The 12,870-nt window shown below is 39.6% G+C and overlaps 1 long non-coding RNA gene across 1 annotated transcript; it reads right to left on the minus strand.

Moving 5' to 3' along the window:
• Positions 1-1,025: 1,025 nt before the first annotated feature.
• On the minus strand, positions 1,026-5,177 carry LOC109029275 (uncharacterized). Its single transcript, XR_008670706.2, has 4 exons — positions 5,072-5,177; positions 3,516-3,647; positions 1,793-1,910; positions 1,026-1,227 (listed from the first exon to the last, which is right to left on the minus strand). It is a non-coding gene; the product is annotated as an uncharacterized lncRNA (long non-coding RNA).
• Between the last annotated feature and the right edge of the window lie 7,693 nt (positions 5,178-12,870).

Here is a 12,870-nt window from a genome sequence, read left to right on the forward strand (position 1 = left end):
ATTATATTTATGAGATGCATACATTGTATACATTCACGTAATTTACACATAACACACACACATACACACATGTATCCCAGATTAAAAAAGAAGAGATCATTAGAAAAACATACTAACTTAAAATAAATGAATACAAGAAAAATACACAGATTTTAGCTGAATTAATATTAACAAATAATGTTTATAAATGATAAGTTTACACTGAATATGGAGAAATCACCTTTATGTATGAAATATCCTTATTTGACTATTTTTTTAAAAAATATTTTTCTTCAGAACCTTCCCTCATCTTTATACTATATTAAATTTAAAAAAATATTTATAATGGGCTGGGTACTACTGAAGGTCCATTTGGTAGGCTGAGGTTCAGATATGCTAAGTAGTGTATCCAAAGAAAAACAGCATCTAGAGATTTTTATTGCTGCTAACTGAATCTCAACTCCTTCCCTGGAGATGAAGGCAGGTCACTGCAGGGCAGATGCAAAGTGGTCACTCTTAAGGGGCTGTATTTGTCCATTCAAGGTAATCCTTTTAAGCATCAAATGTCATGTAGGTGAAAAATGGGTCAGGTAGTTTAGAAGATGGTGGAGTAAAGCAACTACCAAATTCAGGTAAGAGATACTGGTTATTATGATTTAACAAGTGTTGGGATTCTTATGCTGAATCTCAGAGCAGACAACAGCTTCTTCTCCACCTTGTCTGTCCTTAACCCCTCAGTCTGGAGTTACTTTCAATTTCTATAAGGACCCTTTATACCCTGTGATTGCATTATTGTTCCACAATATTCTGAAAAGCGCCTATTTTCCTATCTTTCCAATGAGATCCCCAGGGAATTTGAAGGCAGGAGTTTTCTTTGTTACCAAAAACACCAGCGGTTCACTCTAGATTCTGCAGCTTGCTGCACAGAAAGCCAATCACTGAGACAGCAAGTGTTGCTAAGGACAAAGGCTTTATTGGGTGCTGCAGCTGAGGAGATGGGAGATAAGTCTCAAATCCATCTCCCTGACTGACTGAAATTAGGGGTTTATATAGCAGGGAAGAAATGTAACCTTGTGTGGGAAAACAGGAATTAGGGAGCAGTAAGGAAGAGGAGTTGGTCAACAGGAAGCAAGTGGTCAGTTAAGCAATTATGACCATGACGGTGAGGAGTCTGGCATCTCATTGTCCAGATGCAGTGATTTGGTGGGTTTCAGCTTCTTGATATTATCTGGGTGGACTGCTGGCTTTCTGAGAAAGGAATTCAGATAAGACAACTGTAAGTTTTTCAAGTTTTAAGGCTAGGAATGTCAATTTCTATGTTTATTTCAAATGAACCATAAACATCAGTTCTATCAGACAATTGAGCTAGTTTCATCACCAGGGGCCATATGATATTTCACCACTTTAAACTACCAAACAATGTTATGTCAGAAATGCTATTCATGTTTTGAATTCAACAGCAAGTTTTAGCAACAAATTTTGATATTCTATAAATTAGGAATATGATTTTGATTGAGATTGACAAGGTATATTTTATGAAAGAGTATAGGATGAAGTTAGCATTTGCTAATTTTTGGCACCACTGAGAAGAAAAATTCATATGTAATATTTTTCCACCACACAACATTATACATATATAACCAACATTTTTCACAGGAAGATTATCCTCAAGAAGGGGAATGACCACCCAAGGCATCAAACTCTACTTTTAAACACCAGCTTATTATAGCCATACAATCAAGTGGCGTTCTAAGAGCAACCTAAAGTTAGAATACATCGGTGAGCAGAAGCTATCATCTGGGTCATAAGTTACCTTCTCAGAAAAGACAAATATATCTGAATATAGCCATTACATGAAGCACTTAGATCCTTTTCTCCAAAATAATATTTTTTTCTGTTTGCAAATGTAATGCAAGTTTACTGCAGAGCATCTGGAAAACAAAGAAAATATCTAAATAAGGAAATATGTTTTTAAAAATGCACTCTAATACCATTTCTTAGGAATAACACCCTTTACAATATTTTTTCCGAGTTTTTTATTATTATAAACACATATTCAGTTAATGTTGTAGAGATCATCCAATATATTGAATTTTGTGTGTGCCCTCTATTTGTCAGAGTATTAAATGCAATCTACTGGTATTTCTGTGTCTTGAAAGAAACTATATCTGTATGTCACAATCAATGCTGCCTATGTGGGAAAGGGAAGTTTCCCTTATTTGTACTTTGACAAATGTGGCTATTTCCTAGGCTGTACTGGTCACCTGTGCCAAGGACCTGCATCATTACTGGCTCAGCGCTAGGTAGAGAGGGTAGTATGGAAAGTGGGGCATATGTAAAACATGGTTTCCTCTGCAGCATCTTTGAAACCAAGAGCAGATTTAGAAACAGTTTTTAATATACTTCCCCTCCTCAAAATAGAAAAGGAAAAATACCAAGGAAGGTATTTATTAAGAGCCAGGTTCCAGAAGACATTGAGTTATGAAGTTATTTTTATGGGAAACATTCATTATACTTGCAAATATTTCCACTTACCGCTTTCAGAACTTAGGTAGGATTGCATTTGGGAGTCTTTTCATGGTTGAGTAGTACTGTGTGATTAGTTATGGTGAATTGGATATGAAAGAATGTGTTATGTGTCATTGCCAAGGTGTGACACACACTGTTGGCGAGAGGCCTTGGACATCCTTTCATTTTCCTCGGGTTCCATGATTGCCAAAGTTCAAGGCTAGGCTGAACAGAGACCCCTGCCTAACCACGATGGGCAGGTAACCTGAGAGATAAATATACTTTGTTTTCAGCCACCGAGATCTGGGGGCTGATTTTTACTGCTGTATAGTTTAGCCTGTTTTTACTCTTGATAATAATTGAGTATTTGTGGACTGTGTGTACAACACATTGGAATCAGTGTTGAATAAATGAGTACTCCTTCCTGTTTGATCGTGGAAAAGACATTAGAATGGTATTTCAAGGACTAAAGCAATGGCACAGGCAAAGGTGAGCTGAGAGCAGTGGTGAGGTGGACTACATTCATAGTGGCTGGGAACAGTCTCTGCTTACACTTACTGTGCTGGAATAATTTTTAATACCAACTTATTTTTTCTCAAGGGCCCTGGTTTGGATGATAAATTATGTCTTAGTTTTACATAAACCACATGTTGACTTCTTTATCCTTACCTTTTCCTACCGAACAGATTTTATGATCTAATTATCATTATTTACCTGGTTGCCGTGTTTTGGTATATTTTCATTTTACAATTTAACTTCTCGTATTTTATTGTGCTACATTTCCCAGTATAGCCCTTGATGTTTTCATTAATGTGTTTTCCTTTCCCCTGGATTATAAAATACCAGTATTTATTTCGCTCCCTACTTTACACCACCTTGTAATAAACACAGTGAAATTAATTGTTTCATGAAATTGTTATTACTGTTTAGTCAGTAATCACTGTCACAACAAAGCAAATACCAGTGCAGAACTGTCTTCAATCCAAAAAAGAAAATGACATCTGATGCCCCAATATTACTTATTTTACCTTTTCGAAAGTCTTGTTTAGGGCTCCGGGTATGACCATATATATATTGAACATTATTGTCTTCTCTCTCTCCCTCTCGCTGTCTGTCTGTCTCTCTCTCTCTCTCTCTCTCAAGCAAGTAGTGGCATCAATCTATTTGAAAATTTAGAGACCATTAGCAAATGTTTCCTGGAATTGTGTGTCTGGAAAATTGGTGGCAATCAGCAAGAATAGTTCAAAAACAGTTCGATTTTCTAGTTCCTTCGGAGCAAAATTACACATATATCACCATGGGCAAGTCTTAAGAAAGGTGTTAAGATGTCATTAATTTATTCTGATTAACTTTCCTGGCTCAAATTTCCTCAGTTTAATTCTTTCATATGTACTTTCCTCTTTAACCCTTTGCCTTTATTTCTAAATGTGTGCAGTGATATATATAGGAATAAATATTTCATAATCCATATTATACTGCTTTTTTAAAAAATCAAATTTTTTATAATCACCTCAATGAGAAGAAACTTTTGTTTTCTTGAAAACCATTATCAAAATCCTGTTTTCTAAACAGCATATCTCCAGCATAGATTAAATTACCAGTATATTTGCATACTAAGAAAGCAGACATTCCATTTGGAAATACTACACATATTCACCAAGGTCTGTAAAATCTGAGTCTTATGCAGTGGTTCTCAAACCTTGGTATGCAGTATAATTATTTGGGAAGTTTTAAAGAGTAGTAATGCCTGAGTTTAACCCTAGAATCAGGTTTCATTGATTGTAGCCGAGTATTGATATAATTTTGACTTCCTCTGGTGATTCTAAAGAATAGTCAGTATGAAGAACTACTGTCTCAGTGGATCCCAGACTTTGCTGTGCATATTTTGTGTTGAACTGTGTCCCCCAGAAGGATATGTTGAACCTGTAATCAATGAGACCTGCAAATGTGACCTTATTTGGAAACAGGTCTTTGCAGATGTAATCTAGTTAAGATCAAGTCATACTGGAGTAGGGTGGGCCCTGAGCCAATGACTGATGTTCTTATGAGAGGAGGGGAGTTTGGACACAGACACACACAGAAAACACCATGCGAAGACACAAGGGTACAGAAGACACAAAAGAGAGAAGGCCTTGTGAAGACGGAGGTGGAGATCGGAGTGATGCATCCACAAGTCGTAGACCACCAAAGATTGCTGGCCACCACTGGCAATCCAGAAACTGGAAGAGGAGAGGAAGAATTTTTCCTTACAGCCTTCAGAAGGAGCAGAACCTCACCCCCTTGATTTCAGAGATGCAGCCTCCAGTACTATGAGAGAATATATTTCTGCTGTTGTAAGCCACCATGTTTGTGCTACTTGGTCATGGCAGTCCTAGGAAATTAATACAGTGCATGATCATCCTTTGTTGAATATACAAAAGCCAAAGAAGTTCAGTCCTTGTGACACACAGACTGAACTGAGTTTCTGGGAGTAGGTCATGGATGGGCTGCTGAAATTTCCTGCAGCTCTGTAGGCCCTTGTGGTCCCCAGCCTTGCATCCTTAGAAGAAGTCCCAGGTCCCTCACCTGCTCTCCTGACTCTTACCTGCATTCGAAAAAGATCACCAGGTGAGTCCCAGGAGTCTGTCCTGCAGTCTGAGAAGCCCTGTCTCCGGGGCATCAGGAGGTGCCCCAGGGGTGAGCTTGTTTGCTGTAGCCAAGAAAATAATTTGTAAGATGTGTAAGAGCTTCACTCTCCCAGAAATGGAGTTAGTTGTTAAAAACACAAGTTTTTCCTAAACATAAAAGAGGAGCATTCAGTGTTTCTTTGAAAATCTAGTTGAAAATTGAGTTCAACACAAAATATTAATTCACTTGCTCTTTAAAATAAAAAAAAAAGTCAGGCTCATAAATGGTTAATGTCTCCATCCTTTCATTTTGAGTGCCAGGCTTTGGTTCTTTTCTTCTTTCTTTTCCATTTTTAGCTTACAGTCAATGGCTTTTCATAATGATTGGAAGGAAACATAACAAAAATCAATTTCATGACTTATTTTCCCTAACAATAGTGGACAATGTGCTTTAGAAAAAAAAAGTATTTGAAATAGGGTTTTACTGTTGTTGAGCCTTCATTTTTATGTTAACTGTTTTCTCTCTTTTCTTCCTTGTCCTTTTCACTGTGTAAATGACCTACTTTGAAGTTTCAAATAAAAAGAAGTTAAATAGGCTTTTATTTGGCTCTTGATTCTTTTTCTAGCAAATTTGGAAAAGGTCCTGACTTTGAGTATAACATGGCTGAGTGTAGAGAAGAAAAGAAAGAGCTTACCCTGACTTGTCTCTTTTTCCTGGTATGCTCAGGAGAACTTTTCTAGCGTGGAGACTAAGCAACTAACTTGCCAATATTTGCACTCTATGAATAGAAGCATTTGGATAAAAAGATATAAAATAGAGGATGTTTATCTCCTTTTAAAGACATAAGATTTAAAAAATTTAATTATATTGTGTGTGGGATGTGTCAGGGGGTGGGGGTGGAGGTGCGGGGGGCTGTGGGGAGGATTTGGGGTATGTATGGGAGTGAGGTTGGAGGGCTGTGTGTGGAGTGTGTTTGGGGTATGGAGGGGTGTGTGGGGTGTGGAGGGGTGTGGGGGGTTATGGGGGAGTGTTGGGGTGGGGGGAGCTGTGTGTGTGGGAGTGTGGGTTGTGTGAGGTACGTGTGGGTGTGTGGGGGGCTGTGTGTGGAGTGTGTCCGGGAGTTGTAGGGGGTGTGGGGCATGTTGGGGACTGTGTGTGGGATGTGTGTGTGGGGTTGTAGGGGGTGTAGGCGGCTGTGTGTGGTGTGTGGGGTTATGAGGATGTGTGTGGTGTGTGTGTGGAGGGGGTATGTTGGGGGTATGAGGGTGTGGGGGGCTGTGTATGGGGCTTTAGGGGTCAGTGTGTGGGGGCTGTGGGGTGTGGGGGTTGTATAGGGGATGGTGGGTGGGGGAAATGTGGGGGTGTGGGGTGTGGAGTGAGGTGGAGGCTGTGGAGTGGAGTGGGTAAGGTGTGGTATGTAGGGGTGTGGAGGGGCTGTGTGTGTTGTGTGTGGAGCTGTGTAAGAGGGAGTGTGGAGTGGGGTGGGGCTATGGGAAGCTGTGTGGGGTTTGTGGGGTGAGTGTGGTGTGTGTGTGTGTGTGTGTGTGTGTGTGTGTGGTTAGGGACCTGGCATTCATTCTCTCTTAGAAGCTTTGATACGAGCACAGGGCCATTCTCAACAGTACATGATGACAATTATTGCTTTCTAATTAAAAAAAATTATATGCAACTCCTGAAATAAATTTTTGATGTAATTATTTGTTAAAATTTGTACGACATTGTACTCTTCTCCAGAGAAAATTGCAATCACGCTTCCTTCCAAATAAAATTCCCTCTGCCACCACACAGTTTGGTGAACGCCTCCCTAGTGTTCGTCCCTGTGAGCGCAGGTGGAAGCACCTCGCTGGCCTGGGGTCACCGGGAAATGAACGCTTGCACTGTCATTTCAATGTCATCTGTGAGGGGCCTCTTTTCTCTCTTGAAAGCGATGAGTAAATGAAGAGTAGTGAAGCGGGGGTGAATATCATGCTTCAGAAATGGAAAATTTATTAGCAGTAATTTAGTATGAACACACAGCAGCACTAAAATAAACGAAAATACTCAAGTGGCTCTTCTAGGAGGAGCTGAAGATGGAAACGGAAGCTTCCATGTTGCTGTGAGTTACGCTGCATAAAAGGTGCGGAAGGCAGGCTGGAGTTGGGTCAATCCAACAGAACAGAGGTTTCTGGCAAAGGATTCTGGGAATCAGTTCCCGGAGGGAGCTGCCCGCAGGGGCAGGAGCTGCTCTCAAGACCGCAGTGTTTCCTTCACCTGGACGCACCTGAGACACCACCCACGGCAGGACGGTGCAGTCTGTGCTTCAGAGTATGAAGCCCCACAGACGAATTGTTTTCCTGTGAATTTTGAAAGTGGGAAATAAAGACTATGGTTTACATAGTGGTGTCTCTTAACCCATGACATTAGGAAGTTGTTACCTGTAAAACTAGACACGAACAGGTGTGACCAGCTACTGAGGATATGGATACGTTTAGCCCCAGGCTCTGCCTTTTTCAGAGCCTCACCCATGAATCCACTAAACACACCTTTCTCCAAAGCCGAGGTCAACACTCCAGCTCCGATACCCGTGATGAAGTCGCACTTAGAGTCTGCCGGGCTCCCATGTCGCTCCCAAGCCCTGTCACGTCCTCTGTCCTGGCAATAATACCTCACCTGCTGTCCTCCTCTGAGAAGCACAGAACAGCCTCTGACACCCAGGAGGGTGCAGCTGGCAGACACAGCTGGCCCATGGTGTTCCACTGAACATAAACAATTTTTCCAAACCTCAACTCTCAGACCAGATGTCTCTGTGCTCATGATGGAACAAGACCCCTCTGTAACATATGAACGCAGACAAACGTGATTATTATTCAAGCCACCCAAACACGGGCTACCCAAGACACCCTTGCTGGCTAATCTGAGTGATGCTGCTTCTTGACCAATTACAGCCTTAGCCTGGCTCTTGTCCTCACTCCTTAGAGATAAGATTTACCATGAGGCCAATCATAGAACTATTCCATGTCCTGACAGCATCCAACCCACAGAATATCCCACTTCCTTGAACACCCTCTAAAATTACCTAACACAAGTCTACATCCTGTAAGTCCCCCTTGCTGAGATGCCCCACAATGCCTCACTGCCTGCATTCTCCCTCATTGCAGCCATGGTAACCCTAACTGGTTTAGCCTCAGGTGTCCCTGCAGGTCGCAGGTCGTGGTGGAGAGCACTGGCACTCTTTCCCTCTTTCACAATGCCTGCTTCCCTCATTCTTTGCCTAATAAGTCTTTCTTGAATCCCAGCTGATTATTCTAGCTCTTGCCAGCTGCTCTCCTCCCTAGCCAGGTGATTATTACATGGCCATCTTTTAACGAATATTTTGGAAACCATATACTGGAGGATTGGCCTCAACTGACCTACACTGGAATTCCTCAATTCCCCTGATGCGGCACTTTGGTGCTGGATAATTTCAGACATCCTGGAAGCACTATGCAGGGAAACTTCTTTGCATCCTTTGTTGCAATCCCTGGAGCTGAGTCTGTTCTTGTAGCCCCCACCAGCCCAGTGTTGCTGAGCGAATGACAGGTCTTGTACCATTGCCTGCTTGATATGTGACATTCTTAGAAATATTCAGTCATACATTTGTTGGATCTCTGCATTGGGAAATGAGTGTGAACCAGTCTTCAGCAGCACTCTTCTAAATAGAAGTTTCTCTGATGATATGATTCACAGAGGCTGAGGGAGAGGAATAATTGTTTGCCCCTTTATCGTCAGTTATGGATAACTTTTGCTGAAGGGTTAAGACACAGTGAATTCTGGCTCACACAGATCAAAAGCGAATTTATTCCTTTCCTGCCTTTAAATTCTTAAATACATTCAGTCTACATATTGCATGGGTATTTTGACTGTCTGAACTCTAAAGTGAAAATGTCAAAATCTTGACTTCTGTGGTGAGTACATGGCATCTCTCTTCTTAAATTAGCTCTAATTGTTTTATAGATACATATGGATTTCTTTCAGGGACCAGTCACAGAAGCCTGGAATATCCAGATTGGAAATGCACAGTTTATATTGGCTTTATTAGTTTTGCTCCAGTTGTCTTAGTAGTAGTAGGCTTGTTTAATTCATTCCACAAAATTGAATGGATTAATGGAATCAGGTCAAATCTCCCCACCCCACATGGCTGGAAGAGTCTGACTCTGATATGTTTTATAAAGAGCCTGACTTACAGCTTGCTCTTGAGTTAAAAAAAAAGTTCAAAAACAATTTTGCATATTATATAAGGTTACATCCCTAAGTGATTGATTAACTAGCGCAGTGAAGGTAGTTCCGTTCTTTTAGTGGAAGGTTAATCAGGTCTCTAATACCCCAGGCACTCTCTCCCTTGCAGATGCTCAAGTCCCTCTTGGCTCTCTAATCACTAGACAGTCAGCCCCCTCTCCACCTGCTGGGAGTGTTTTGACAGAAAGCAAGGACTTGGCCCTAAGCAGCCTCTGATCCCTCCAATAAATAACACTGCTGATCTTCACGCCTCCTCTTCTGTCTGCCCAGCTTCAACTCCAGTCCTTCTGTGTAAACCTTTAACTTTTTTTATTGTATGGATTTTAATGTTCATTGTGGTGGCTACTTTGAGAGGTTTTACAGATAAAAAGAAGTGCACGTGTCAGAGTTCAATGCAAATTCAGAAATTAAGTCCTTTTTTTTTTTTTTTTTTTTTTTTTTTTACCTTGAGCAGGCTAAGGCTTTCCTTTTAATTAAAGAGCTGCACTCCAGCTCTCCAGTCATAAAAGGACAGCAGCCAACCGCTGTGGGCTGAATTTGGGGCTGCCTTTGAGTCAACCTGAGCTGATGTGTTTTCTGGAATGACTTTTTCTTTTTTGAAGTCGATCTACAGGAATCGGCCTCATCAGCTGTGTGTGTTGAGAGGTGGGGACAGGGGAGGGATGTGTCAGACTCTGAGCGTGGACCCGTGGACCAGAACTGCGCTCGGAGACTTTCAGTGAAAGCAGAGGAGAGATTTCCAAAGATTGTATTTTCCTTCTGGTTGGAGCCTCTCATCCACATTGTGGTAAGTGGGTCAGCTCTGGTTCACTCTTCCTTTTAGAAGAACAGGAGAAATCCATGCAGGATTAACTCTGCATTTTCCACAAGTGAATTTAAGTTCCCTTGTTTTAACTTTAAAATGTGCATATGTCAGTATTAAAACCTTTTTCTTTGCTTTGGTTTTTGTTTCTGCTTTCTGATAGCTAGATTCAGCTCAGCCTAATTCAATCATTCTCTTTAAAATTTTAGCTCTAATTAAAGCTAACAAAAAAGTCCAAATTCTGAAAGTCGTCGTGAGTGAAGAGGAAATATTGAAAAGTTTTGAAAGACAGACAAAAAAAGTGATTTTTTTCAGGTATAAATGCTTTAGCAAAGTCTTGTGTACAATTTAAGATTGAAGCTCATAATAGAAAATAGTATTTTTTCTTATTCAAGAGCACATACACATACATTTTAAATGCCTGTATGGTATGTGTCATACAATTAAAACTGACACTTTTTTTTTTACAATATGTGATGTGTTTTGCATGTATCATATTTTCACAAAACATAATGTACTTTTGGTAAAAACAGTGTATCTAGGTTGTCTGAATTTTTCAGCCTTGACATTTTATTGCTACAAAACAATCACTACCATTTGATAGAAGAAATAAAACCTAGTGTTAGCTAGATCAGCAGGGTGACTAAGGTTACAACAATCTGTACATTTCAAAACAGAAGAGCATAATTAAATCTTTCTAGCATACAGAAAAGACAAATTCTTAAAGTGATGGATCCTAAGTACACTGATTTGGTTTGTAAAAATTAGATGAATGTACTAAATTATCACATGTACCCTGAAACTATATATATCTATTATGCATCAATACAAATTTTTTAAGTTAAAAAATAACAGCCATCATTTATGAATGCTTCCTTTACTCAGATGTTAGTTCTTCATATGCGTTATTTCACTACATGCTTACAACAAACTCATGAGTTAGACATTTATGTTACTCTCTTAAGATATATATTTATAGCAAAGTGATAAATACACATGGTTAAAATAAACCAAATGATACTGAAGGTTCATAAGGAAAACCTACAATCTCCTCGTAGCTACTCTTATCTAGTTTTGCACCCCAGAGCAAAACATTTAACTATTTATGTTAGATTTGGGAGGATTTATCTCCAGATTCCTAAATAATATGTCAAGTCTGCAATTTTTTTTAGATGTTGTCTTATTGATATCCTGCTATTATGGATAGGGATTCAGCTCATCCTACACCACTCTCCATCTCCTATCACCCCATTGTGTTTAATATATACATGTAACTTTTATTTTTCTCCTGTCAGTCACCTTGGTAACTTCAAAAACCCTTAAGCCTATATTTATTGTTCTATCAACTATAGACAGTATTTCTCAACTCATTTTATAAAATGCACTTGGTAGTTCTCCTGCCCTCTCCTGCCCTGCCATTCCCCTCTACTTTTTAATTTCAGTCAGCCATGGTTTGCTTTTGATCAGCCTGAAACATACAAAATTGCTTATGTGTGATTACCTGTGGTTTCATGCGGTCATGGTCAAGGTAAAGAACATTAGGTTGTGTTTCATAACCATTGTAAGGCCTTCTATATCTGTGGGATGGTTTCAAGATGGAAGATCAATTCATATTATTTATAATCTTGTAACTATATGTATGTTTAGAAACAGGGATACATAATAGAAGAAGATAACTTTTCCTACTTTACCAGCCCTTATTGCAAGCGAGAAGTTGCCTTAGAATAATTCTGCTTTTGAGTAGTCCACCATTCCCTATCCACGGCTGCTCCACTGCTGAAAATACCATTAGTACTGAAAAGGTGAATCACCAGCACCTTGGAGATAGCAGCTTTAGTGAGACATATGGGGAAGGGGGCAGAGATCAATATCAGCGTTACTTTCATTTGTTTATTCCGCAAATATTTATTGAGCACTGCCATGAGCCAGAGATTGTGCAACAGGGCACAGAATGAATAACACAGTGAATCTGATTCCAGCCTTCAAGTTGCTGACACTCTAGTGGTAGTAATTTGTGTGTGGCTTTCCACAAATAAACATTGTAGTGATAGAGAGAGAGAGAGACAGACAGACAGAGAGACAACACTAAACTTCTCACCTCTAATACAGAAATAGTAAAATTCTTATTTGTGTTAAGTGATCTGGAAGATTTTTTACTTCCATATTTTTAAGAATTAAATCCAAATGCATGTAACAAACCAAAAGCAAATTGTATTTCCATGGTAGAACAATATTTTTAAAGGTTGTTATTCAAGTGATAGGTTGACACTTTTTGTTTTGTTTGTTTTTTAGCTGCTACTGACAAATATGAGTTGAAAGTGTCCACTTTCTGTTACTGGACTTGCTACTTCATAGAAAAAATTGTTTCAATGGTGAAATAGGCAGGAATGAATAAGTATGTGTTGAATTCTTAAGTGATTTGTAAGGATGGGTATGATCTCCTCTCGCACCATTTTTATTCATTGGAACATAAAACTGCTTCGATTGAGATCAAGGGCAAGAAATCCATGTGTATGAACAACTGGAGTGCTGAACAAAATTACCTGTGGTTTATTTCTCCTTGTGTAGGTATTCTTTTTCTTTTTTTCTTTTTTTTTAATTATACTTTAAGTTTTAGGGTACATGTGCACAATGTGCCAGTTAGTTACATATGTATACATGTGCCATGCTGGTGTGCTGCACCCATTAACTCGTCATTTAGCATTAGGTATATCTCCTAA

Source organism: Gorilla gorilla, chromosome 14, assembly GCF_029281585.2.
Source record: "Gorilla gorilla gorilla isolate KB3781 chromosome 14, NHGRI_mGorGor1-v2.1_pri, whole genome shotgun sequence".
NCBI lineage: Eukaryota > Metazoa > Chordata > Mammalia > Primates > Hominidae > Gorilla > Gorilla gorilla.